This window comes from Lagenorhynchus albirostris, chromosome 1, assembly GCF_949774975.1.
Source record: "Lagenorhynchus albirostris chromosome 1, mLagAlb1.1, whole genome shotgun sequence".
In the NCBI taxonomy this organism is placed as follows: Eukaryota; Metazoa; Chordata; class Mammalia; order Artiodactyla; family Delphinidae; genus Lagenorhynchus; species Lagenorhynchus albirostris.
The window spans coordinates 44,073,637-44,101,521 of record NC_083095.1 but is presented as its reverse complement, the minus strand read 5'-3'; the positions used below and the strand labels follow the sequence as shown (position 1 = coordinate 44,101,521).

General features: G+C 39.8%; 1 pseudogene; it reads right to left on the bottom strand.

Moving 5' to 3' along the window:
• Nucleotides 1-3,110: 3,110 nt before the first annotated feature.
• Nucleotides 3,111-3,937, bottom strand: LOC132530034 (charged multivesicular body protein 4b-like; annotated as a pseudogene).
• Between the last annotated feature and the right edge of the window lie 23,948 nt (nucleotides 3,938-27,885).

Sequence of the window (27,885 nt, the reverse complement as noted above, 5' to 3'; positions counted from 1 at the left end):
AGAAACCACAATCTCACATCTCTGAATTCCTCTTTAAATTTGTTAATAATGACATATTTTATATACCACCAAAAGATCAGAAAACAATCTATCAGATTTCTGTCTATCCCCACCAACATTAAATATATTTTGCTCTTATTATTATTATTTGATTTACAGTTTTATTTTTAAAATAATTTTCTATTATTTATTTTATTTTTTATCCCTTTTTTTTTTTTTTTTTGCCGTACATGGGCCTCTCACTGTTGTGGCCTCTCCCGCCGCGGAGCACAGGCTCCGGATGCGCAGGCCCAGCAGCCACGGCTCACGGGCCCAGCCGCTCCGCGGCATGTGGGATCCTCCCGGACCGGGGGAAGAACCCATATCCCCTGCATCGGCAGGCGAACTCTCAACCACTGCGCCACCAGGGAAGCCCAATAATTTTCTATTTTTTAAAGGAAATATGTTAAGGACCCATCTCCATCCCTTCTTCACTTTCCTCCTTTCTCAGGGGTAACCATTACCCTGAAATTGTTGTGCCATTCTCATGGATGCTTTTACAATACATGTATGGATACATAAACTACCTTTATAATACATGTATAGATACATAAACTATTGTTTTGTGTTTTTTTAAAAACACATCCTTTGGAATTTGCTGTTTTCACTTATTATGTTTCTGAGATTTATTCACGTTTATGCATGCAGATCTAATGCATTCATTTTAACTGCTGTACAGGATTCCATTGAATGAATGTATCCATTCCCATACAAAGAGACATTTAGAATGTTTGCACATTTTTCTCTAATACAAACAGTGTAGCAATTGGTGTCTCTATGTACACATGTTCAAGAATTTTTTTAGAGAGTACACCTAGAAGTATAATTTACTGGTTGGAAAATATAGAAACCTTCAGTTTCCTAGGTTTTGAAATTGCTTTTCAGAGTGATGATGCCAATGTATACTTCCACCAGAAATGTGTAATAATTGCCCCATGTCTTTAATAACACTTGATATTATCAGAGAGTAATAACACTTGGTATTATCAGAGAGTAATGTTTGCCAGTCTGATGAGTTTGAAATAGTCATTGATTTAACTTATATGTCACTAATTGTTAATGGAGTTCAGCAAATTTTTCATACGTTTATTTGCCATACAAGTTTCTTGTTTTGTCAATTACTTATTCATAATTTTTGCTTTAAAATTTTTTTTCACTTGTTTTCAGGAGTTTTCTTTTAATATGGCTTGGACACATAATCCACTGTTATATCATTTGCAAATATTTTCTTCTAATCTGTCTTGTATTTTATTTTGTTTATGAACATCATATCAAATATTTAAATTTAGAGTACTAAAATCTATCCATATTTTCTTTCAAAGTTTGTGCTTTTCATGTTTTGTTCAAGATACTCTTCTTTACCATAAAGGTATTCTCCTACATTTTCTTCTAAAAGTTTTATAGTTTTGTTTTTTTACATTTAGGTTTTTAGTCGTTCTAGAATTAATTTTTGTTTATGGTATGCAATAAGGGATATGGATTAAATTTTATCTTTTTTTCATATGAATTTCCAGTTGTCTTAGTGCCATTGGTTGAATGATACATTCTTTCCCTATGGATTTGTAATGTCATCTCTGTTATATATCAATCACCCATATAAATGAGAATCTGTTTCTGGACTCTATTCTGTCCTATGATCTATTTGTCTATTGCTGCTCTAATGCCACTCTGTTGAGGGTAAGCCTCCTCTTTTCATTCCTGCTTTCTCTTCCTCAGTTCTCTACTCTCCCATATGATAGGGGTTGTCACAGTCTGAAAAATCATGTTGAGATTTTGATTGACACTGCATATAATTTTTAGATTAATTTGGAGAGATCTTTACTATATTGAGTCTTTTCATCTGTTAACTTGATATAGCTCTCTTGGTTTTAGTTCTATTATTCTATCCAATAAAGTTTCATATTTTTTGCATGAGGTTTTTTTGTTTTTATTGCATATTTTCCCTAAGTTCCTTATACTTCATGAGGCTATTGTAAATGAAAAACTTTTTTAAAAAAATAAATTTATTTATTTTTGGCTGCCTTGGGTCTTTGTTGCTGCACGTGGGCTTTCTCTAGTTGGTGAGCAGGGGCTACTCTGTTGTGGTGCGCAGGTTTCTCATTGTGGTGGCTTCTCTTGTTGTGGAGCACGGGGTCTAGGCGTGCGGGCTTCAGTAATTGTGGCACGCAGGCTCAGCAGTTGTGGCTCATGAGCTCTAGAGCACAGGCTCAGTAGATGTGGCACACGGGCTTAGTTGCTCCGTGACATGTGGGATCTTCCCGGATCAGGGCTTGAACCCATGTCCTCTGCATTGGCAGGAGGATTCTCAACAACTATGCCACCAGGGAAGCCCCATAAATGGAAAACTTTAATGACATTTACAATAGTTTGTTGTTATTGTATAGAAATGCAATTAATTTGGGTATATTGATCTATATTTAGCAACCTTGTTGAACTTTTATATTTGTCTTAGTTTTTTTGAACCAATCTTATTGTCTTTCAATAATGACAGCTTCATTTTTTTCTTTCCAATTCTTATACCTTTCATTTTCTTCTCCTTGTCTTACCATGCTAGCTAGAGCCATCTTTACAATGTTGAATAGAAATAGTGATGGTGAACATGTGTGCGGTATTCCTGATTTTAAAAGGAATGCTTACAATGTTTCATCATTGAATATGATGTTTACTGTAGGTATATGAGGTTAAGTTTGCTGATCTTTCTGGTTTGTTAAGAGTTTTTGGTTTTGTTTACTTTGTTTTGCAATTAACTGATGGGGGTTGAATTTTATCAAATATTTTTTGTACATCTAGTGGGACCGTTGTATGATTTTTTTTTAATCCTTTAATCTATGCTTTTCTTTTTATCATATTACATTTGCCTGCTTTTGGTGTCAAAAGTGAAGGAAGTACCAGCTTCACAAAACAAGTCGGGGAGTTTCTCCTCTTCCTTTTTTTTTAGATCAGTTTTTTTTTTTTTTGGATTTGCAAATACAATTTATGTTACAGAAATTCAACATTATAAACGCAGGCACTTCCCAGCCCCCTACCCCCCTCCCCGCAACCCGTACCTCTGGGTGCAGACCATGCTATGCAGAGTGAACAGTGATGCAGCCGTATTGCTTTGGAGGGAGATTCGAGAGCGATGGAACCTGCCTGCACCACGGCCTGCCTGCCCCACACACGCACGCGCTTGCCCGCCTCGCAGGCCACCAGACTCTGTCTGGGCGCAGCCTGCGCTGGACCAGTTAAATGGATCCAGCCTAGGTCTCCAGTTCCTTCATGTCATCGTCTTCCTCTTCCTTCTTCTTGGTGGGTTTTGATGGTAGGGATATAGAGGGAACATTTGGTAGAGGGACTGTTTCCGGTCCACTGATTTCCAGCAAATTCTTGTCTAGTTCCTCCTGTTCTAGTTCTTCTAATTCTGCCATGAGCTCATCCTCGTCAAACTCTTCTCCAAACCCTACAGGTTTTGAAATAGCTGTTGAAATCTCTTCTGCAAGTTCCTGCTGGTCAGCAAAGTCCTGCATTAACTCATCAACTTTATCGATGTCCATGTTGTCGTGGGCAGCCTTCATGGCTTTGGAGTCATAGTCCATGTTCTTGAGCACCTCGGTGTTGGTGTTAGCATTCTCCAGGGCCTCTCGCTGGAATTCGATGGTTGACAGTGTGCCGTCGATCTGTACCAGCTGCTTTTCATGCCTCTTCTTGCGCTTCAGTGCCTGGCGGGCAGCGCGCTGTTTCTGGTGCCGTGCTTCTTGGCGGCTGTCAGCTCCTGCTCGATCTTCTTCTCCAGGAATTCCTGCTTCTTACTTAGCATCTCCTCCGTGTCCCGAAGCCTCTGGATGGCCCTCTGGGGGGTCGGGCCGCCCTTGCCGGCCTTACCCGCTCCAGCCCCGAATAGCTTCGCGAACACCGACATGGTTGCTGCTCGCCGCGCCGGCCTGCGCCGCCTGCTCCGGCTCGGCTCGGCTCGGCTCGGCTTTGGCGCCTTCTCCCCGCTCCCTGCAGGCGCAGGCCTCTCCGCCATCTCCGCCCTAGATCAGTTTTTATAAGATAGAGTTTATGTTTTGAAGGCTTGATAGGATTCTGTAAAAGTGTCTGAGCCTGGTATTGCTGTTTACTTGTTTTGTGGATAGATTTTTCACAACTGATCCAATTTTTTTTTTTTGCGGTACGCGGGCCTCTCACTGCTGTGGCCTCTCCCGTTGCGGAGCACAGGCTCCAGACGCGCAGGCTCAGCGGCCATGGCTCACAGGCCCAGCCGCTCCACGGCATGTGGGATCTTCCCGGACCGGGGCACGAACCCGTGTCCCCTGCATCGGCAGGCGGACTCTCAACCACTGCGCCACCAGTTAAGCACCAATTTTTTTTTTTTTTTTTTTTTTTTTTTTAGTGTTATGGTCTTTAGCTTTCTATTTCTTCTTATATTAGCTTTGATAGGTTTTTGTTTTCAGAATAAAAATTCCATTTTATTTATGTTTCCAAATTTGTTGGCATGAAACTATTCACAGTATTCTCTCATGATTTATAAAATCTCTTATTTATCTGTACTTATATTCTTTTTCTTATTAGGTTGTGTTTTTTTATGACTTCTTTGTTTTACTTAGAGACATTTGCCTTGTACAGTCTTTTCAAAAGATAGCTTTTATTTTTCTTGATCATCTACTTTTTTATCATTGCAAATTTCTTAATTTCTACTCTTATATTTATTAAGGATGATTTAGTTGCATTATGCGAGTTTTTTTTTTAATTGTGATTCACTTCTAAACACATTCTAATTCCATTGTGATTTCTTCTTTAACTCATGGGTTACCACAAAGTGTGCTTTTAAATTTAAAGATCCCAGGGAGTTTTTCTGTTATTATTTTTAAATTTTATTTCATTGTGGTCAGAAAATATGGTCAGTGAGATATTGATTTTTTGATATTTTTTTATGGCCTAATACATGGTCAATTTACGTAAATGTTCCATGTGGGCTTATAAAGAAAGTGTGTTCTTTAATTGTTGGGGCATAATTCTCTACATGTTTATTAAATCATTATTAATGATGCCATTCAAATCATAAATGATCTTTCTAAATTTTTAGTTTGCTTGATAATTATGGAAAGATGAGTGTTTAAATCTTCTGTGATTATGAATTGATCAAATTCTTCTTGCTATTCTGTAAATTTTTGCTTTATTTGGAGGGTATATTACTGGGTACAACTTATAATTGTTATCTCGGTAATTTTTTACTTTTATCATCTATTCTTTTTTTTTAAGTTTTTTTAAAAATTAATTAATTTATTTATTTTTGGCTGCGTTAGGTCTTTGTTGCTGCACGCAGGCTCAGTAGTTGTGGCGTATGGGCTTAGTTGCTCCACAGCATGTGGGATTTTCCCGGACCAGGGCTCGAACCCATGTCCTGTGCATTGGCAGGCAGATTCTTAACCACAGTGCCACCAGGGAAGTCCCTAGCTTCTATTCTTAACTTCCTTTATTCCTTTTGCTTAAAGGTCTATTTTATGTAATATTAATATATATATGCCAGCCTTCTTTTAGTTATTATTTGTCTGATATATCTTTCCTAATCTTTAACTTCTAATGCTTATGGCTTTCTGTTCCATTTGAAAAATAACACGTAGCTGCATTCTTTTTTAAAATCTCATCTAGGATTATTCCTTTAAGTGACAAGTTTGGCCTATTTACATTTTTCATGATACCATATTATTTTGTCCTTGCTTTCACTAGTCCTCTTTACACACCCTCTTTCACTTCCAGTTTTCTATTGGAATTGAGTGTTTTTTAAAAAAAAATCTTTCCTCTCTTTAATGGTTCGGAAATTATATGACCTAATTTTATTCTTTTCATAATTATGGTATTATTTATGTATTGCTATGTAACAAATTATCCTAAAACTAGGCAGATTAAAACAGCAATGAACATTTATTACCTCACACAGTTTTGGTGGGTCAGGAATTTGGGAGTGGCTTAACTGGGTGGTTCTGGCTTGGGTTCTCATGAGGACACAGTGAAAATTTAGCTGGGGCTGCAATCACTTGATTGCTTGACTGGATCTGCAGGATCTGCTTGCAAAAATGACTCACCTGCGTATCTGGTAAGTTGACTGTTGGAGGAAGGTCTCAGTTCCTTGCCACACAGACCACTTCCTAGGGCTGCTTGAGTGTCCTCACAACATGGTGACTGGTTTTCCTCTGAGTAAGTGATCCGAGAGAGAGTAAGGCACAAGCTAATGCCTTTTATGAGCTAGTATTGTGTGTCACATGCCATGTTTTTCACCATATTTTATTAGTCACTAATTAGACCAGTTGGGAAGGGAGACATGAATACAAGGAGGTGCCATTTATTGGGGGCCATCTTGAAAGCTAGTGATAACAATTACCTTAAAAATTTTAACAAGCATGCTCGCTTTAACAAAGTCTGAAGTTAACTGATGTCACTATGACATCTTGAACAATACATGGATCTTAGAACACTTTCATTATGATCACCTATTCTTTTCATTATTATTGTTGCTTTTATTGCGTGTGTGTGTGCACACGTGTATGCATGTTTATCAGTGTTTGTTTTGATTTGCCCTCCATAGTTAGCAATTAATTTGTTCGCCTTTGTTTCTTGCATTATATTTCCTTCTGGACTGATTTTTCTTTTCTTCTCCTGTACTTTCCCTGAAAAGTCCTTTCAGTGAGAGTCTATGAGTGGTAAATACTTATAGCCTTTATCTTCTTGCTTCTATTCCCAAATTATTGTTTAGTTGTATATAGAATTCTAGGTTGATAGTTATTTTATCTTAGTACTACAGAGACATTATTCCATTTTCTTCTTGTCTCCAGTGTTGCTACTGAGTATTCTAAGGTTAGCTATCTTTTTTTTTTTTTTAAGGTAATCCTTCTTTTCTATGTAAAGCCTTTTAGGATCTCTCTGTCTCTGTCTCTCTCTCTCTCTCTGTTTCTCTCTCTCTCTGGTGTTCTGCATTTTCATTACGATATGCTCAGGTACGGATTTATTTTTACTAATCTTACTTGAGACTCATTGTGGTTCTTGAATTTGAGGATTCATGTCTTTTACTAATTTTGAAAATTCTCAGCCCTTCTCTGTTCAAATACTGTATCTCCCTCATTCTCTCTTGTCTGTCCTTCTGGAACTCCTAACAATAAAAATGTGGGAAATATGAGAAGTAAAGAAATGTTGAGAAGATCATGAGAAGGCCTAACATTCATCTATTTGTGGTTCATTCTGAGATTTCCCTCAGATTTATTCTTCTAGCTCACTGATTCTCACTTCTTCTGGGTCTAGTCTACTATTTAACAAATTCATTGAATTTTTTTTAACAAGTAGGTGAAAATTTTATTTCTAGTTTTTTTTTCTCAACTTTACCTATACTTTATTTTTCATAGTACCCTCTTTTTGTGATTTCAGTTCTTTCTCATATGATTTAAAATATACTTATATCACTGCCAGTTCTATTATCTGAATTTCGTGGGGGTCAAATGCTGTGGGTTTTTGTTTTCTGTTTCTCTCTCGTGTCTGCTTGACTTGAGAATATAGTATTGTTTATGACGAACTTTGAGTTCATCTCAGTGAGGTATGGTTGGGTTGAGGTACGTCTCCTGAGAGCAGGTGCTTCTGCCCAGGGGCTAAGGGGTGTCACTGGATCGTAGAGGGCTATTTCAAAGGCTGGCTACCACTAGCTGAAACCACTTTTTAAGTTGGTTTCTACATTTTGGGGTTCCCTGGCCTTGTGGTATGAATTCCAAAGGAGGTTATTTTCCCACCTAGAGCTGAGGAAGATTCAGATAAATTTCCTTATTATCTCTCAGTGTCATTGGGTAGATTTTTTCCCCTGGTCCTTCCTTTCACTGAAGATCACAGTCCTGGTTTTATGCCAGGGTCTAAATTTCAACTCCTTACTTCATGCTAGCCCGAAGTCTTGTCTTTAGTTCCTGTTTGGGTGTTAAAAGCCAAGTCTTTGTGTTACAAAGACCTGTACCCTCCCTTTCTTTCTTAGCCACTTATCTACATATTTTAAATATTTGTGTATTTTATGTAGCATTTTAAGGTGTTTGTAGGGGGAGGGATTGCAAGTTAATCTAGTTTTACATCTTACCAGAGTAGTTGGTGCCCACATTACTATTTCAAGAAACAGAAGTCAAGTTATCTGCTTGCTCCTGAGGTGCTCTGTACATCTGCCATTCCTCAAGCAGGGAACAGGAAGGCTCCCAGGCAAAACTTGAAAATGGTGAAATTCATCTTTAGCACCTTCTCATGCAGAGCTTTCTCTCCTACCTCTCCTGTCCTCTGTAGCACCTCATTTGTCTTTCCTCATTGTGCCCTGTCTTTCCAGGATGCTCCAGGCTTCTTCTGGGACTTGTCATTGCTGTGCTTTTCCCCCGGCTTTTTGTGGAAATGTGCCTCACGAGTATCTCTGCACCGTCCAAAGTGTCCAGGTGACAATTAGCTAATCTGATAAGCTCATTCATGCTAATGTGCTAATGAAAGAGTCCTACAGAAGATGGCTGTCCTTCCCCTACCTCCTAATCCGGGGCCCTTCTTCTCCTGCCAGGTAACATATGTGCATAGCAGCAGTGATCTTCTAGAGAGCGTGACCTGGCTGTAGTGGTCTAACCTGGAGGATTGATGTTAATGGAGTGAGATTTTTAAGTCAAGTAGGAGGGACAGCTGGGTTGAGGCAGGCAGGAGAGGGCGAGAGGCAAAAATGACCCTCAGATCATGACACTTGAGTGTCTACTAATGTGGTGGGTGCATTAACCGTTTGCACACCTAAACTGTAAAGAATAAAGAGGATTTCTTAGAACATCCCTTTGCTAAATCAAAATTATTCTTATTGAAAACTCCTCTACCAGACAAGAACTGGAACTCAGCAGAACCACAAATATATGGGGTTCATCGCTATTCATTCTGATATTTTCATTTTGCTGAGTCTATGCGAAAAGTCTAGACCCCTTGAAGGGGCTGGTCAGGAAAGAGATGGGCCCTTGCATCGGAGGCTGGAACTTGCAGGGCTGGCTGTAGATGAATAGAAAAGGACTGGTAATTTGTTTTCTCTCTCCTTCTGGGCTTCATTCTCTTGGGTTTCAGTCTCTGATGAGTGAGGGTGTCAGCCCCCAGGAAGTGGTGCGGAGATAATGCAGGCTCATGGGGAGCTGCAACAGATCACATCTTTGAGCCAGGGAGATGAAACTGTATATCCATGTTTCACGCATAATTCCTTTTTGTTTCCCTGTGTTTTCACAAAGTAGGTGTTTTGGCCTAGTTGATGCTATACTTTGGGACCCAATGCAGGGGTAGACTCAGTGGCTGTGTGTTTGTTATGGCTAATGGGGAGGACCCCATGTTAGCCAGAACACCATGGTGGCTGTCTTCCTCTGCCCTTTCTGTCCACTCTCCGTGCTCTCCTCCCAGTCCCTCCTGCAGGTTTCTTACAGGCTGGCTCTGCCCGCATTGAAAGTCTTATTTCTCTCGAAGGCCCTCTCCACACAGCTTTGGCTCTGGTTATCTGCTCCTTCCATCCTAGCTCTAGGGTTCTCTTCTCTCCCTTGCAATTTCCTTATGCTCTGCCCAAACCTTTGTAAAGAGTCCCTTTTATTAAACTCTCTTCAAATTGTCCTAATTTGAGTGTGCCATCTGTTTCCTGCGGGGAAGCTGACTGATAAAACACCTCAATTCTTTTTATTTGTATTTTTTTTCTTAAAGTAAAAGATTTTTTTTTATCATGGTAAAGTATACATAACAAAATTTATCAATTTAACCATTTTTAGGTGCACAATTCAGTGGTATTAAGTATATTCACAATATTAATGCAACTGACACCATCATCGACCTCCAGAATTTTTTCATCATTCCAAACCAAATCTCTGACCATTAAATAATAACTTCCCATTCTCCCCCTCCCCCCAACTCCTGGTAACCACCATCCTACTTTCTGTCTCTATGAATTCAACTACTCTAGGCCCCTCACATAAGTGGAATCATACAGTTTATTCTTTCACGTCTGGCTAGTTTCACTTACCATAATGTTTCCAAAATTCTTTAAAGATATAAGTGAATTGATACGATAGATCCATAGAGGACAATATTGGTACCCCTCTGGAAGCTATAAATCTTTGAGATATTTTGGACAACTTCCCACGGAAGGCTGCTGTGATGGAATCAATGTTCTGATTTTCAGTAGTGAGGAATCAAAGGTTCCTTAGCGGTCATAAACGAGTTTCTTCACAAGAGAATGTTGTGGAGTAAAACCAAACATTGACCAATAATACTTTCAAATGATATCAGCTATGCAATAGTTTAATATTGAAGAATGTATTTGAATCTCGATAATCCTTGAAAGGGCCTTTAAAACTATCGTGGAAGATCTCTTTCTTCCAAGTCGCGTTCAGTCATTTATGAACATTGGTGTAAATACCGTAGAATCCAGAAGTATGTTGCCCTGATTCCCTGAACATGCCTCAATGCCTAAGCTACACTGTCACATGAATAATAAAGCTCACTTTTGTCATGTGATGTGGACTGTTAAAGCATTTTAAGGATTATAATCTAGATGGACTTCAAATGACACTGTGCTTTACAGAACACGTGAGCAAAGCAAGGTTGTAACTCCCCAACAGCCTGAAGAATCTTTGTTTCCTCTAGGATTTTAGTTTCCTGTTTTCTGTATTTTTATTAATGATGTGAGTAAAGGTATCAAGTCAGAGGATGCCCTAGTTATTGTTGCATAACAAACTGTCCCAAAATTTAGTGGCTTAAAACAAATTTTATTATTACCTCTTACAGTTGTGTGGATCAGCTGGGCTTAACTAGATGGTTCCAGCTTGGGGTCTCCTATGTGCTTGCAGTCAAGCGGTGGCTGGGACTAGGGTCATCGGAAGGCTTCTTCACTCCTCTATTGGGGATCTTGGCTGGAGGGTATCTGGAATGGCTGAGGGCTTGCTTGGCAGGCTTCTTTCTCTTTATGCTGTCTTTCCACTGGCTGGCTTGGACTTTTTCACGATGTGACAGTCCCATGGGGGTCAGACTTGTTACTGCCGGCTTCCCCAGAGCAAGCATTCTAAGAGGGCCTATGCAGAAGCCGCAAGCCTTCTGACCTAGCCCCCTAAGCCCCAGAACATCACTTTAGTCACATTCTATCAATCAAGCAGGTCAATAAGTTCAGGCCAGATTCAAGGCGAAGAGAATTAGACTCCACCTTTCAAGGGCAGGAGCTCAAAAAGTTTGTGGCCGCCTGTAATGTATCACAGAGGACGTGGATCTTTTTTTTTTCAAATTTTATTTATTATTTTTGGCCGCACTGGGTCTTTGTTGCTGTGCACGGGCTTTCTCTAGTTGCGAGCTGGGGCTACTTTTTCTTTCTTTTTTGCGGTAGGCGGGCCTCTCACTGTTGTGGCCTCTCCCATTGCGGAGCACAGGCTCCAGACGCACAGGCTCAGCGGCCATGGCTCACAGGCCTAGCCGCTCCGCGGCACGTGGGATCCTCCCGGACCGGGGCACGAACCCGTGTCCCCTGCATCGGCAGGCGGACCCCCAACCACTGCACCACCAGGGAAGCCTGCACGGGCTTCTCATTGCGGTGGCTTCTCATTGCAGAACACGGGCTCTAGGCGCACGGGCTTCAGTAGTTGTGGCACGCAGGCTCAGTAGTTGTGGCACGCAGGCTCAGTAGTCGTGGCACACGAACTTAGTTGCTCCGCGGCCTGTGGGATCTTCCCAGAGCAGGGCTTGAACCCGTGTCCCCTGCATTGGCAGGCGGATTCTTAACCACTGCGCCACCAGGGAGGTCCGGGGACATGAATCTTAATCCCAATTCTGCAGCTCCTGAGCGCTGGGAATTTAAGGCCCATCCAGCACTTGCTCTGAGAATTGGTTTCCTCGTCTATAAAATGCCGGAAATTCAGTGAGGGATCTTAGAGATTTTCACTTCAAAATTATAAGGGGGCTTCCCTGGTGGCACAGTGGTTGAGAGTCCGCCTGCCGATGCAGGGGACACGGGTTCGTGCCCCGGTCCGGGAAGATCCCACGTGCCGCAGAGCGGCTGGGCCCGTGAGCCATGACCACTGAGCCTGCGCGTCTGGAGTCTGTGCTCTGCAACGGGAGAGGCCACAACAGTGAGAGGCCCGCGTACCGCAAAAAAAATTAAAAAATAAAAAATTATAAGGATTCTCTGCCTTCAAAGTATAGACAACATTTATAATAGAAACTCCTCTTTAAATTTACCTAGAGTGTTTTTAGTTTTAGTGTCTAGGATCTTTTTTTCTGGGCCTATCTAAATATAAAACTTGAGCTGGCCAAAAGATACCAATACAAGATTTTATTATGAATATTGACTTCATTATGAATTTTCCATACTTCTTGGTGCTAGCTGAAAGCTTACAAAACGACAACACTGAGCAGAAGATGTACTTCTGAACTGTAAAGAGCAATGATTCCAGTTGTAAATTCCAGTTCTCTAAACGATGGTGGACAGTGTTGGTGCCCTTTCAGAAATCTGATGCTTGCTGAAGGCTCTTGTCTAGTTTTAGGTGAAGCAGGGACAGAGACAGATATAATTAAGGTGAATGTTTGAGCCTGGTAGATGGTCAGAGCACACTGCTCTTTAGGATCCTCTATTTTGTTTGTTTCAAGGCAGGATGAAAGCCTCTCAGATATGAATCCCTGCCTAAGGCTGACTCCTCAGCTTTCACGGACATGAAGATAGCTTTTTAAAATAAAGGCTCTCCCCAGGTTCCTAGGCAAAGCCCTTTTTCAACTGTATACCAGTTACACCAGACAGTTAAATTTCATTGCCTGCGCTGCCCAGAATTTTAAAACTAGAATCTCAGATGTGTTAATATTAAAATATATTTATATATATAAAACACAAAACAGGGAGTTCACAACCCCACTGAAAAACTTTGATTAGTCCAGATGAGACTGTCTTCTGCTCTACTCCCTCCAAAATAAACCACGTGGTACTGAAATATAAAAACACCAAAAATCCTCTGTTGCAAACCCTGCTGTTTGCCTACCCAGCAGCCGCTTTCCCTTTATTCCTTGCTCACAGAACACCTGGTCTTGTTCCAGAATATACCCTTATTCCTAATTTTAGGGTAAATCCTGATTTGTGTAAATCAATCACGGTGATCCCCTTGACAGTCCTTGGTTCAGGCATGGGCATGTGACCCAATCTAACCATTAAAGATTGTGAAAGGGGCTTCCCTGGTGGCACAGTGGTTGAGAGTCCGCCTGCCGATGCAGGGGACACGGGTTCGTGCCCCGGTCCGGGAAGATCCCACGTGCCGCGGAGCGGCTGGGCCCGTGAGCCATGGCCACTGGGCCGGCGCGTCCGGAGCCTGTGCTCCGCCACGGGAGAGGCCACAACAGTGAGAGGCCCGCATACCGCAAAAAAAAAAAAAAGATTGTGAAGGGAAGTCTGCTTGGGGGCTCTACGCAAGAGGTATTTTCCTTCTCAAAACAGCACATGAGAAGAGACATTCCTATGCGTCCACTGAATGTTGCTGTATCTGAATATGACTCCCAGACTCTAGTTATTGCAGCTGCCTTGTAAGCATGACAGTCCTGGCCTAACGTCCAGCAGACACACCGAAGACGGGGCCGAGCAGAAGGATGAAAAGAATCTGAGTCCTTGATTTAATCAGCTACAGCACCACCTACCTCTGACCTTCTTACCATTAATGCGATGGTAATTTCTTCATTGTTTAGGTCAGTTTAATCAAAAGCCTCTATTCCTTGACGCCTGCAATATCTGAATGTATCTCTTTCTCATGCATGGCGGGAAAATATTGGCATACTTAATATCCCCATGAAGAGTGTCCATACTTCACCCGTGCCTTGGGTGAGAGGGGATGACCTCAAAAAATAAAATATGTGGTGACCTAACTCAATGGGACTGAATCCAGGATTAGAAGCATGGCTATGTCCTGACATAGTCCTAAACCCTAAGAGAATGATACTGACAATCATAATGGTGTCTGATACTTACTGAGTGTGTACTCTGTACACAGACACTAAATGCTTTAAATGTGTAAGTCATTTAATTCTCAAAAAACCCTATAAAGTCAAAACTATTATTATTCTTACTTACACAGGTGGGAAATGAGGCCCAGAGAAGTTAAGTAATATACCTGAGGCTGGAAATCTAGTAAGTGGTGGAACTGGGTTGTAAACTCAGGCTGTGGATTCAAGAACTGAGTCTCCATCACTGTGGTCTTTGGCCTTTCTGCTCCCAAGGAAGGAAGTCCCTCCTCTCTACTGCTACCAGCAGCCACAGGGGAGGCAGAAAGTGCTTTCTGAAGTGGTACAGGTGAACCGGTTTGCAGGGCAGAAATTGAGACACAGATGTAGAGAACAAACCTATGGACACCAAGGGGGGAAAGCGGCTGGGGTGGTGGTGGTGGTGGGATGAACTGGGAGATTGGGATTGACATGTATACACTGATGTGTATAAAATAGATGACTAATAAGAACCTAATGTATAAAATTAAATTAAAAAAGAAAAAAAAGGGCTTCCCTGGTGGCGCAGTGGTTGAGAGTCCGCCTGCCGATGCAGGGGACACGGGTTTGTGCCCCGGTCTGGGAAGATCCCACATGCCGCGGAGCGGCTGGGCCCGTGAGCCATGGCCACTGAGCCTGCGCATCCGGAGCCTGTGCTCCGCAACGGGAGAGGCCACAATAGTGAGAGGCCCGCGTACCGCAAAAAAAAAAAAAAAAAAAAAAAAAAGAAAGGTGGGTGGGAGTAGCGGGGGAGGCCAGTGTGGAAAAAAGCCCTGGAAATAGACGGACCTGCTGGGGGCCGTTGCTGCTATCTGGGAGCCAAGAATGGTTTTTACATTTTTAAAGGGTTGTAAAACAAACAAAACAAAGAAGAATATTTGACAGAGACTATATGTGGCCCTTTATAGAAAATGTAGCCACTCTCTGCTCTGCTTAAAGCTGGTGGTGCCCTGTAGGAGGGAAAGGTAGTAGAGGGGATGTGGAGAGGGTCATCCTGAAAATCCTTAGGAGGGAGAGCTCACAGGACACTGGCCAGAAGGAGGACGGGAATGGGAAAACAGGTGATGTCAAGGATGAATCCAAAAACTCTGCATAAGGGAGTATCATTATCAAACAAACGAAATACAAGAGGGGCACCAGGGCAGGAAGATTTTTTGATTTGGGAAGATTCCTGCTGCTGTGAAGTATCCACAAGACCTCCAGGTGGAGATATTTGGGAGACATTAAACTGAACAATACTTATATGTCAGTTTCTCTATGATATAAATTCCTTAAGGGCAAAGATAACGCTACTGCTTAGTGTTGATCCCAGCCCATGATAGGCTATTAATAAGGGTGTTGAACTCACTGAACTGAATTAGACTATTGAATTCAGGAGACATGCTGAGAGACCTAGTTTAGAGAAAGAGACCTAAGTCATTGGTTTTTAGGTGGTTATTGAAGTATGGGAGTTGATGGCATATTTAATATACTCAGTGCAATATTGTTACATCTGTATATGCATTTGTCTGGCTGCCCAATTAAAAGCAAGCCCCTCTTGTGGCAGGATGTCTCACTTTCGATTCAATTTGCAAAGAGGCAGGAGAACATGGCAGTTAGAAGCCAGGGTTTGTAGCCAGGCAGCTTGGGTTTGAAAACCCATCTCTCCTACTTTCTAGGTGTAACCTTGGGCAAGTCACCCAACTTTGTGCTTCAGTTAACTCATCTATAAAATGGAGATAATAACACTAACACCCCTTTAGGGGGTCGTTGTGAGACAATGATATATGTGTTTAGAAAGGGCTACGCTCTGTTAAAAAATAGGTCAAATCATGTTAGCCCACTAAAAGAAAACCCAACAATGGCTCAGAGTAAAGCCAAAGTTCTTACCATGCCTTATGTCCCCGACCTGATCTCCTCGCTCTGCTCACCTTGCCCAAGCGACCCAGCCTCCTTGCTGCCTCCTTAAACTCACCGGACACGCTCCTGCCTCAGGATATTTGCTTTCCTTCTGTCCAGAGCACTCTTCTCCAGAATCTCAGCATGTCTTGCTCCCTCATCTCCTTTGACTCTTCATTCAAATGTCATCACTCTTTTCTGAATAGCAAACACCCTCACTCCCTGACCTCCGCTTCTTCCTTCTATGCTTCGTGTTTCCCCATCACAACTCCCAAATGCTAATATGCTACATAATTTTATTTTCTTCCTCCTCTCACTAGAACGTAAGCTAGTGGGGACTGGACTACTGCTGCATTTGTTGAGGGAATGAATGATGTCCACCGCATAGTTAAGGGCTCAATCCAGCCTGGGAGCTACGGTTGCTTCCCAAACATCTGACGCTTTGTTGATGACACACACCTCCCCAACAGTGCCAGTTCCACGAGGTTGAGGGGTAAATGCAGGCACAGATGTCTACTCCTTGACCCCCTCCCTCCATAAACCCTGAGTGAGAGAGCTTCTAGTCCACTTGTCTTGGGCAGTCAACTTGTTAAACGCATACGTTTGGGGAAAATAGGCAAAACAGGTGAATGCTTTGAGAGTGCAAAACCCGTTCGTAGTCTTTTAGAACTGGTTTAACAACCCAAAGTAGAAAATTTGTGTATACACAGTAACGCTGTTTGTTTGATATTAAATTAGTATTAAAGTGGGATGGGAACTCCTCTTATATTGGACTCCTATGGAGATGGACAAAGTAATTTTAGAGAAAAAACAGCTGCCCTCAGCAGTAGGCTTAGAAATGTCAATTTTAATTAAAACATGTATTTTCAAATACATTTCGCTGTTCATATGTAGTGATATGTGTCTACTTCATGTAAACTTTCGAACCCCTGGGCTGAGGAAACTGGAGAAAGGCATTTTGATAGAGAACACTAACAGTATGATCAACACAAAGAAATGTAAAGAAAAGAAAATCCACTTCGTGCTTCAGTTTCTCCTTAGTCCACACGTTAGATTGTTCTTTGTGGGCTTGGTCATTGCTTTTAAAGGCCTGCGGACACCCTCAGAGAAATCTGGTGTCAGTGGGTCATGGTGGTGGTGGGCATGCCCCCCCTCTCAGGTGAGGTCTGCTTAGTGTGTGGGTCCCTCCTTACTTCATTGGTAGAGGTTCTCTCCCCATGTTTCTAGATCTTAGCCAGAAGAGAGCTACCAAATCAGCCAACTCCCGATTCAAAATTCTCCCAACTTCCACCTTCCCCTGAGTACTATTTCGGGTTTGAATGATGAAAGCTGAAGAAAGGTATCCGAAATTGTACAATTACCTTCTGAGCTTACCTCTCCTCTTGTTCTCTGCCCTGCAAAGCACCTGCCAAATTTCTGTTGACTTCCCAGGGCAACTGGTCATGACTTCAGTGTGGCCAAAAAAAACATTGAAATAAAAATGGGCCCAATTTAAATAAGCAACAATTTAGGATAAGAATTTCTGAAAATTTTGCTCAAATTTCTAAAAGGCTTTTATGAACACATGGTTATTTAGCATCGGAATATTAAGATAATCTTGATGTGTGTTATGCTAAAAAATCATTGTCAGGGTACAAAGACAATAAGCGATATTCATTAGTGTGACAAGTGTCCTTTATCTTGTAATCTGTTGAATGCATTTCTGATTAAGGTATATCCTCAGATTTGAGAAAATTACGAAATATAAATACAGTTGCATCGATTGCTGCTCTCAATATGCTTTTAACCTCTTCAAAGGAACCATTAACATCACAGTGAGAAACGCAGAGTGAAGTCCAGAGAATGTATGCAGGTACTGCAACTGGCTGTGTACTCCAGCACTAAGCATGTTAACAAGTTATTGAATGTTCCAGGTTATAAGTTGTGAGACTTTGATTTTGTATTCAATGATGTTGATAGCATACTTCAATTGTTCAAAAAAATTTCTGAGCTACTTTAAACATGCTTCTGAGTTTTGCACTTTGATTTTAAAAGTATACTATGTTATAATCAATACTCTCTTAAAGCCAAACATTTTATTCCTCCCCAGGAACATATAGATTAATATATATATATATGTAACTTTTGGCTAAGAGCCCTGATAAAGGAAAGGAGACCCTGGCATTCTTTTTCAGGTGGCTAATAGAAGAGCTATTTGCTCACCAGGCTATATGGTGACAGCAGACACATATCCTGACATATCCCGGCAGAGGAAATCAACACTGGGATACTTAACACCAACAAAAGAAAATAAGACACCTATTAAGCGATGACCATATCAAACCAGGTGCTATTCTGAGTTTTTAATAGGCCAGCTCATCTAATCCTACCAATACCACTTTGAGAGAGGGACTATTATTCTCATTTTTCAGGTGAGGGAACAGTCACAGAAAGATTAAATAAGTTGCCCCACATGATATAACTAGTGAAAGACTTCAACTCAGGCAGTCAAGCTCTACAGTCTGTGCTTGTAAACATTCATATTTAACAAACAGAGAGGATGTGCCATTCTGGGACCTTCCTTTCCATAGGATGGTGTTGGGTTGCTCTTAACATAGTGCTTAAAAAGGCAGGCTTTCGAGCCAACTACTAGGTTGAAATCATAGCTGCTCCAACTCCAGCTGTGTGACCTTGAGCAAGGTACTTAACCTCTCTCTGCCTCAGTTTTCTGCTTAGTAAGATGGGGATAATGTGAAGATTAAATGAGTTGGCACACAGCAAGCATTTATTAAGGGTAGTTGTTTTTATTAGTTCTTTTACTATTTATCAATAGATAAATAAAAAGGTATAAAAATAGAATGGATCAGAAAAACATTGGATTTATAGAGGCCAATAAAACCTAATTCATTTTCACAGGATTTTTTTCAATAAGGAAAAAATCGGAAGAAAGTTAAATAATGTGGCTACCTTCTTTTTTAAAGAGGAAACTTTTTTTTTTCCAACCTCTGATTTTGGTATCAATCTGGCATCCATTTTGATGTAACTTACCACTTACTATTAACTTTAGCCTTCAGATCTCTGTTGCTTTGTTCCTTCTTCCCCATTTTTATGTTAGTTTTCTTTCTAACATCTTCTGAAATCCAGTCAAGGCGAGGCTCAACAAAACCAGATGTCATAGGAGAGACAAGAAAGAAATAGGTTACTAGGATGTCCAAATGAAGCAATGATTTTTATCAAAGAAAAACTGCAGAAGTCAAGGGTTCTGTGTGTAGCATTTTCCTAAAGCATCTGACGCAACCTATGTTATGTGCTCCGCATTTATATTGCTCCGGTGAGCAAATAAGAGACAATTTTCAGAACCAAAGGATGTGGAAAAAATGAACAGGTTTTCATTGCAATTAGGCACCAGGTGGAAGCCATTTATTACTAATATAGTAGATATGACCATTCTATGCATCATGGAAGTCTTTACACCTTGTTGAAGGGACACCGTTTACTGCAAATAATTTAACCATGATGAAGCCATGGAGAAAGAGGCACCATTAGTGAGGGAGCTGGCTTTTATTAAAAGAAGAAATATAATGAGTTATTGGGAAGAAGTTGAAAACTGTAGGTATATTTGCTTGCAATTTTTACTTTTTGTTAGTTGAAGATCATTTTTGCTTTCTGAAGCATTTGATTGATTTAAAGTAGCTCTTGTCATTAAGTGATCTTTAAATTGACCTTCAACCATGTATCAGCAGCTCTACGATGGAAGCAAATGCATTATGGATTACAGTTTTGGATATAAGTTCTGAAAAAGCCAACTAATCATTCTGAACATCAAGGAGCGCCCCTTATCAAGGGATTGGCTGAGAGGATAAAGCACTGTCTATTTACCTTATGACCTTGGTTCCGATCCAAATTGTATTGCCAGGGAAAGGACTTTTATGATCTCAGCCCCACACAGGTAGATGGTAGTCCATATCTCCAAAATACAGATTGGCAAAAGTGGAATTTTCCTGCTTAGGAGAGACTTAAGGCTGTAAAAAGTCCAGAGACAAGGAAGTGAAAAAGCACCCAGCTCATATGCCATCCTAGAGATGGCAGTCTTCTCAACTGGACCAGGTGGCTCAGAATAGCAGTCTGGGGTCCAACCTGGCTTTCAGATAAAGAAATCTGTTTTCAGAGCTTGCAACTCATCCAAGTCTATTTTTCAAGCCAATACCTCCTCTCTAAACTCTCCCTTCCCCCACCCCTCTCCTTCCAGAGACAAAAAGCAGAAAGTCAACTGGAAGGATCTTTAGGATGCCCTTTGTAGAACCAGTGTGACGGTTTTAACATTTTGAAAGGGTGATTCCAACAGAGCTGATCTGTTTCAGATTTTGCTTTTTAAAATTAAGATAAAAAATAATTACTTATTACATCCTCAACATAGTCATTTAGATGATAGAGTTGACTGTTACTATAATTATGCCTGTAGCATTGTATTTTCAGGAAGGAGACCCACTCCATTTACTATAGGGTAAAGTACTCTAAGTGAAAAACTTTCCTGCCCCATATGAGCAGTTTTAAAATTAAAAAAAAAAATTAATCAAATTAATAAAGGACAATGTCATTTGTATTTGATATTTGAATTTATTTGATAAGAAATGAGTATATACCCCAAATGCGTAATATCTTATTTTAAACAATTTCTATTTGCTTCTGTACATTTGATCACTTCCTTTATTTTTCATTCTATTAGTTTACTAATTTAGTCATTCCTACGTCCTTTCAAGAAATATTTTAGTAATTTTGGAGTAAAATAGTTTATATATAATAATCTTATTTGTTTGGCACAGCAAGAAGGGAGAATTCCAACATCTGGTTTTATACCATATCGCTTATTGAAATAGGGGCTATATTGACAGGAATAATTTCTCTTTAGCGGTAAGGTAGAACACTCAGCCAGGTAAACAACATGAACTTCTGTGACAGTACAATTAGAAGCATTTAAGGGACTTCCCTGGTGGTCCAGCAGTTAAGACTCTGCACTCCCAATGCAGGGGGCCCGGGTTCGATCCCTGGTCAGGGAACTAGATCCCGCGCACCGCAACGCAGATCCTGCGTGCCGCAATTAAGACCAGGTGCAGCTAAATAATTAAATAAATATTTTTTAAAAATTAAGAAAAAGCATTTAAGATTCTGTTCCCTATATACAAATATTAAGTAACTTCAGCTATTTTAAAAGCAAAAGCACATTTTTGAGGTGGGGGGATGGTGCATTGCTATGGGTCTATGTTTCCACTAAAGGAAAAATCCCTCACCCATGGAATTTGAAGATGACTAGCACCACCCATGTGAAGTGAAGTCTGTTCTCACTTTCTATGTGTGGTGCAAGCTCTGGGAGCCCTGGAGCTTCAGTCTCACCCAACTTACTCAAAAGGCTCACATGGTAGACTTGAAGGAAATGCAGGTTGCTGTGGAGTGGTTGTCAGTTCACAGAAAGGTGCACGGGATCCAGACATTCCAATGGTTGTGTCTGGGAAGCAGAGTTCTCCATATTCCAGGAGATGTTAGTCCTTGGTGCCTGCACCATTAGGCTAAATGGGCTTCTCCTCCATGCACGGAGGGGAGAGCAGATGAAAGGATACAAATGCTACAGCCTTTTATTGTCAGCAAACAAAAAGGGGCGCAATGTGCCGGTTTATAAATTACTGTTTTCATTAAAAAGGAGTTCAAAAATCAGGTCCCACATATCATTGTTAAAACCTTAAATTTTTTTTAGCCGTATGATTTCATTATATGAATTACAAAAGAGTAATAGAGTAATATTACTCTTAAGCCAGCTCACTTAAATTTAAGACATTCAAACCCAATAATGCACTAGGTTCTTTAGTTCAAGTTATGCAAATAATATACATTTTTTATTCCACTTCCCACCAGGTTATACATGTATTATAAACACAACAAAGACCTCTTTCTGTACAGTTTATTACTCAAAAGCTAGTAAAAAAGAGAAGCCAAAATATTGTGAATTACATTCTTAACATGGTTTGGCTTTGTACTACTGGCTGACATAGTTTAAATGCTAAAGAGAAACTGGGATTGGAAAGAGAAATGTTGACTCACTGTTACCTACTACTGTTGTCATTCATACTGATATTCTTCAACATCTAAATCAGATTATTATCTTTGTTTTCTTTAGAGTGGAACTAGCAGACCCAGCTTTGCTACATTTGGAAAATCAGCAGGGGGAATGGTTATCTCAAAAAGACAAAAATAAAAGAAGGGACTGAAATTTAACATAAATTACCATGGCTGTCCCTGAACTCAGAACTGGGGAGAATCTTTTTATTCTTTTTCACAAAGCTGACCATGAAAATCAATATGGATTCTTTTGCAAGCGTTATTTCTTAAATATTTTGTAAAGGTGCATAATGTAATGCATTTATTAAAAAAAAATACAGCCACTGACCTATTCATTCTGTTTAGGCGTTAAAAGAAAAAAGGCTAAACTTTAGGAAATTAGAAATACTGAATTCAGTCTTATGACGAAAACAACATGCACATTATTCATAGACTTAGCCCCCCAAATTGTATGCTAGGTAGTGAGATGGCTCTGTGTGCTTTCCCTGGTTTCCAAGTTTCCACTTATGCCTAATGTAGTCCATTGGTAACTTGCTCAATTCAATAAAAGTAAGCAAAAAAAAAAAAAAAAAATGGATTTTTCAAAAAAATGAACAAAAGCATATTTAGTGTCTCTGAAATATAGAGGTTAGTCTCATTATAATCTCATACTTAAAAAAATCCCTTTACTAAGGGAGTTTTATTTCTTTATTCTGGGCAAATTGAAAAAAATAAGAAAAGTGGAAAATAAGAAATTCAGTCTTTTGGCTTCATGACGTAACATGAGCTCTGTGGGAACGAGGGAGCATTCCTTTATACTTGTCTGCAATCTGAGCTCGGTGGCTTTGAAAGCTCTGAAGTCCTCCACAAAACTCTTTCCTCCTTTTTTCTCCCTTAAAAGAAAAAATAAAACAACCCACCTCAACTAACTTGTATAATCCCAACAGCATTTCTAACAGAAATTCTCACCTCAAATGCCTTCCTGTGATACAGAGGGTAGAACCTGTCTCTGGAGTACTTGGCAAAACACTCCCAGCCGCTGGTTAAATTCAACAAGTGTCACTTGCGCTTCTGCTGTCAGCATAGAGTTCTTTATACACGGCAAGAAGGGCCGCACTGGAGGGCAGGCAAGTGCGTTTAAGAGGGTGCATCATCTGTTTGGACGCTGCCAGTCTGCCCCTGGATCTGGGGATGGCTTCGTTCTTAACAAAATGTAGACGCAGAATCACATTTACTGTCACAAAACATTAACAGTGCTGATGGGAAAGTTTAAAAACCGCCCTCCATCGGGTTGCTATTAAGAAAAAAAAAAAAAAGACCGTGAGGTCAGAATTATTTCTTAATTGCATTTCACACCTGGTTGAGATAGTGTCTATAGCTGCAAGGAGATGAAAGGAATGATTGATCCTTGAAAAGAGAATAGGTAGGGTAGGCACTGGAAGCCTTGAGAGCAAGGCACACTGGGGTGCAGTGAAAAGCAGAATTCACTTCGGGTAGAATTAATTTCTTGCCAGCATTTGAGAAAGAGGAAGGAGGCTCTGGAAGCAGCTTTCATTCTCCAATGCTGACGGCAAATCCTCCACCATAGCAGTCTCACTGTAAATATCAGATATTTTAGATGCAATTAGACTTCCATGCACCATGCACAACAGCTGGGAAGAGTTTCCAAAGTTTTCTTTCTTTCTTTCTTTTTTTTTTTTAATTTGACTGGAATACTAAAGAAATAAAAATATCCTGACAACTTCTAGCGTCGTCTTGTGACTTAAAAAAAAAATCAGCCTGTGAAGTATCACTGCTCTGTTTTAGTCTAATGCTACTTCTATCTTTTATCCTTTTTAATTAGAAGGCAAATTCTCAGACCGCCAGGCCTAATCCCTACACAGTGGAACAAAGCCCAGCAAAGCCTTTGAACACTGTTCAGCCGGGCAGCACAAACCCTAGTAACTGTTGGCAGTAGGGGCAGGACTCTGACCCTCATCTCAGCCATTCTCCTGATGCTCCCTGCCCTTCAGAACCCTATCTGTTGTTCTTCTGTTTAGACTGAAAAGACAAAAGAGGAGACAATGTGGGAAACCTAGAGGATTGGCTAGGTAGGATGCGGGGAGCTGGTGATGGATAGGGGCAAGTAAATGGAGTTTCACGGGAATGGACACAGTGGGGAGAATTGGATCACCAGATTAGGTCTTTAGGTTCAAGAAATTTCTTCATCCCTCACTAAATCTTTTCATGGACAATGCCACTTTTTAAACAATTGTTGCATTTCCAATTACTCCAGGAGTGTTCAAACAAATGCCCCAAACCCTCCATGAAAAGTTTACTTATATTTTAAACTTGCCAGATGAAAATCAATAAAACAAACACCCCCAAATCAGTGGCAGACACTTATATCTCCAAAGTATTTACACTTGTAATAATATTTGAGTCAAGAGCATAATTTGAGCTCACTCAAGCAAAACATGCAACTAGACAGAAACGTGAATTTTCAAAGCTAATGGGAATAATCATGAATCAAAAAGCCAAATTCCAAGTATGCAAATATGAAAAAGGATTGTTTGCATTTCCTACTTCGGCTAACTGTGAATTATTGAACAGTGAAACAACAGATGCTACTACCGTGCTGCAGACTCTTCCAAATTGTTCTTAGATTGAGCTACGTATGTGTGGGAATTACTGTCTGGTGCCAGGATGTTTGAGAGCTGTGTTGGGATTTCTGAAAAAGCTATGCATTTTCTGCATTTTGATATATCTGGTACAGACATTTCATAAAAAAAAAAGGAAACAAAACCAAAAACCTTTTATTGGAAACATTTTTAGCAGTCCCTCTGACCTTAACACAGCAGGTTTCACAAAGCCACTTTCATTTTTCCTCCTTCGAAAGTCTACAGAAGTACCAATAAATGCAGTACCATACTTAACCCAACCATTATGGTTGTCTTTGTAACCAAACATCAAATGTGTTGCTGATCTGGCTTTGGATGACAGAGAGGTTGATTTAAATCATAGGAGAGGATTCAGTCAGGAGTTTGGATGAATGATGTTCAATAAATGTGTGCATTTTATCATATAACCTTAAATTCAAAGTTAGAGCAAAGCCACTTTTAAGGAAGTTCCCATTTTTAAAGATCTTCGTAGGACAAATGTACCTAGTCTTATATTTAAATAAAATTTGATTTTAGAATTTTAAAATGTAAATTGATTTCCAGCACATTTCTTTTGAGAACACATGTTTACCTGGTTAAAGGGGCAGCAATATATGTAATTATAGTCCATTTCTATATAATCTATTACTCAAATGACAAACCCAGTATCTTTCTCAACATTCTCTCTCTGCACTGCATAGGTAAATCCTTTCTCTAGGTCAAACGGTGGTAAAATAAGCGAAATGTACAAAGATAATCAAATACAACTACAGATAGTATTTTATAAAGAATGATGCAGCATTATTGACAGTCTTCTATCAGCCTGCTTTTGTGATTGTCTTTACCTTTGATATCTTTAAAAACATATGCAAAATATAAACTAATAAGAACCTGCTGTATAGCACAGGGAACTCTACTCAATACTCTGTAATGGCCTATATGGGAAAGGAATCAAAAAAAAAAAAAAAAAAGAGTGGATATATGTATATGTATAACTGATTCACTTTGCTGTACACCTGAAAGTAACACAACATTGTAAATCAACTATACTCCAATAAAAAATTATATATATATATACAAAATATAGCTCCCTATATTGATGCTCTTTAAACATACCTTATGTTCATTTTTTTTTTCTCTGTTTTCATTGAAAACTGTCTGAAAAAGAGGATACACTAATTATTTCGGAGGCTCCCAACGATGATCACAATTGGCAAATAAAAATACTTTAAGAATTTAAAAAATACTCTTCATAAAGATAGAAACCTTTTAAAGAAATTTTCTAAATATTTGCACACATTTCACTGTCTAATGCTCCAATGGAAATGATCAATAAACATTTGCATAAAAAGAGCAAACTCATTATGCGTGTGGGTTTTAAGTCACTGGAAATCTTTGCCTAGTAGGAAATTATTTCTTATTGTCCTTCATGCACAGGCTGACTTCTGCAGGCATGTTATGAAGTGCCGTGGACAACATGCTGTAGTGATATTTAATACTACATTTCCAAAAGAAGGTTCTAGAAACACACACAAACCACAGCTAGACGCAGTTCCCATAAATCAAACCTGGCATCACTTCTATCAGGGAATGGCTTTTGTGTTCGTTTTTGTCCCCACGTCACTGTCATCTACCTACACACCTTGATCATGTGTATGAATTAATTTTAGTAGAATGGAATGGGAAAGAATCCAGATCAGAGGAACCCAAAGCTTTTGAAAACAGCTTTTCTTTTAAGAAACTAAGACTTGCATGAACACTGACAATGCGGGGTACCTTGTTATTCAACATCGTTGAATATTACTTATTAATACCTATTAGAATGTGAAAGTTAAAATACTATATTTCCTATTTTTCTCTTTCTCGGAATTCACATAATTTAGCTTTGCATAACAGCTTTGAGTGGATAGGGTTGCCAAAGTTAAGACATTTTGTGTGCAGGTTAGTTTTTGTTATTGTTCTTCAGTTTCTTCCACTGAATTAGGCTTTCCTTAATAAGAATAAAATCTTAGAGGGTTTCTGAGGCTTATATAATGTAATGCAAATGACCACAAATACGAAGCTTAATCAAAACAAATACTAAAAAAAAAAAAAAAGCCAACCCTTAATTCTGTATTCTGATCCATCAGTGACTGTATAACTATATCATTAATGATGTTCTCTAACTGGGGAAGTCCCTACCCCAGAGTGTAAAGGATCAAAGAAAACATTCTTTTCTGTCTGGTACACTTAGTAGTCCTGCCTCCCAACAGTAGGATAAAAGGAACTTGCTAAACTGTTGCCATTTTGCAACATCTGCTATAATTCCCCTAAATCCAGATTTGTCTGACACAGAGAGGCCTGTTCTTACATCATTGCCATGTGACAGTATAACACCAGTCACATCAAGCTTGAGGATTGCAGCTTCAGGCTATGATAATATGAGGAAAACCTTTTTGCCTAGGGCAAAACACTTGTAACAAAGTATTATTCATCTGGCCAATTTAAATCTTCTCTCAAAAAGGTACCCAGAAACATATGCAGTATGCCTTTGTATAAGGCTGGAGCAGCTCATAGGCAAATGACCTGAACCAAAGGCACAAAACCTAATGTCCTGATTAATTACTGTTAAGCGGCTCTGATACACAGAAAAGAGAATGCTGGTACTAATCCTTAACCCTGTCCTACATTCTCAAAATAGCCAAAACATTGCTGACAGTTACAAAAACAAACCTGTCCATGTTTAAAAAAAAAAAAAAAAGGTCGTACATTATCACTTGGTGACTTCCACCTTATAAAACCAGGATGCAGACAGATTAGAGAGTTACCAGTCCAGGGGGCTTCCTGGGACAAGGACACAGGCACATAGAAAGAAAATCTGAAGGGGAAAAAAACCCAACAATAATAACACACAATACCCAACAGAAATATTTGGGGTGTCCTTGTTTTCAGGGTTCAGCTTCCAAGAGGTTGAACTTTTCTGGAAATTGTTCCTTAAGCGCCGAGAACCTCAACACAGAAATGCTTTGCTGATTCACCTGGAGCTTAGAGATTGCTATGCTTAGAATTTTATTAGGAAAGGATGTTTGAATTTCTTTTGCCTGTAAAAATAAGAGGATGCTCATATTTCACTATAAATATCAGACATTAGAATTTCAAACCATTTGAATTGGAAAGCTATCTGGGTTTCATCAATCACTCAAACTATATCTACCTTTATTAAGAAAGAAAATATCTGGTGGCTACGTCACTTTTGCTGAGCAAGAAATACATGGTTAAAAAGAAGAAAGTTCCA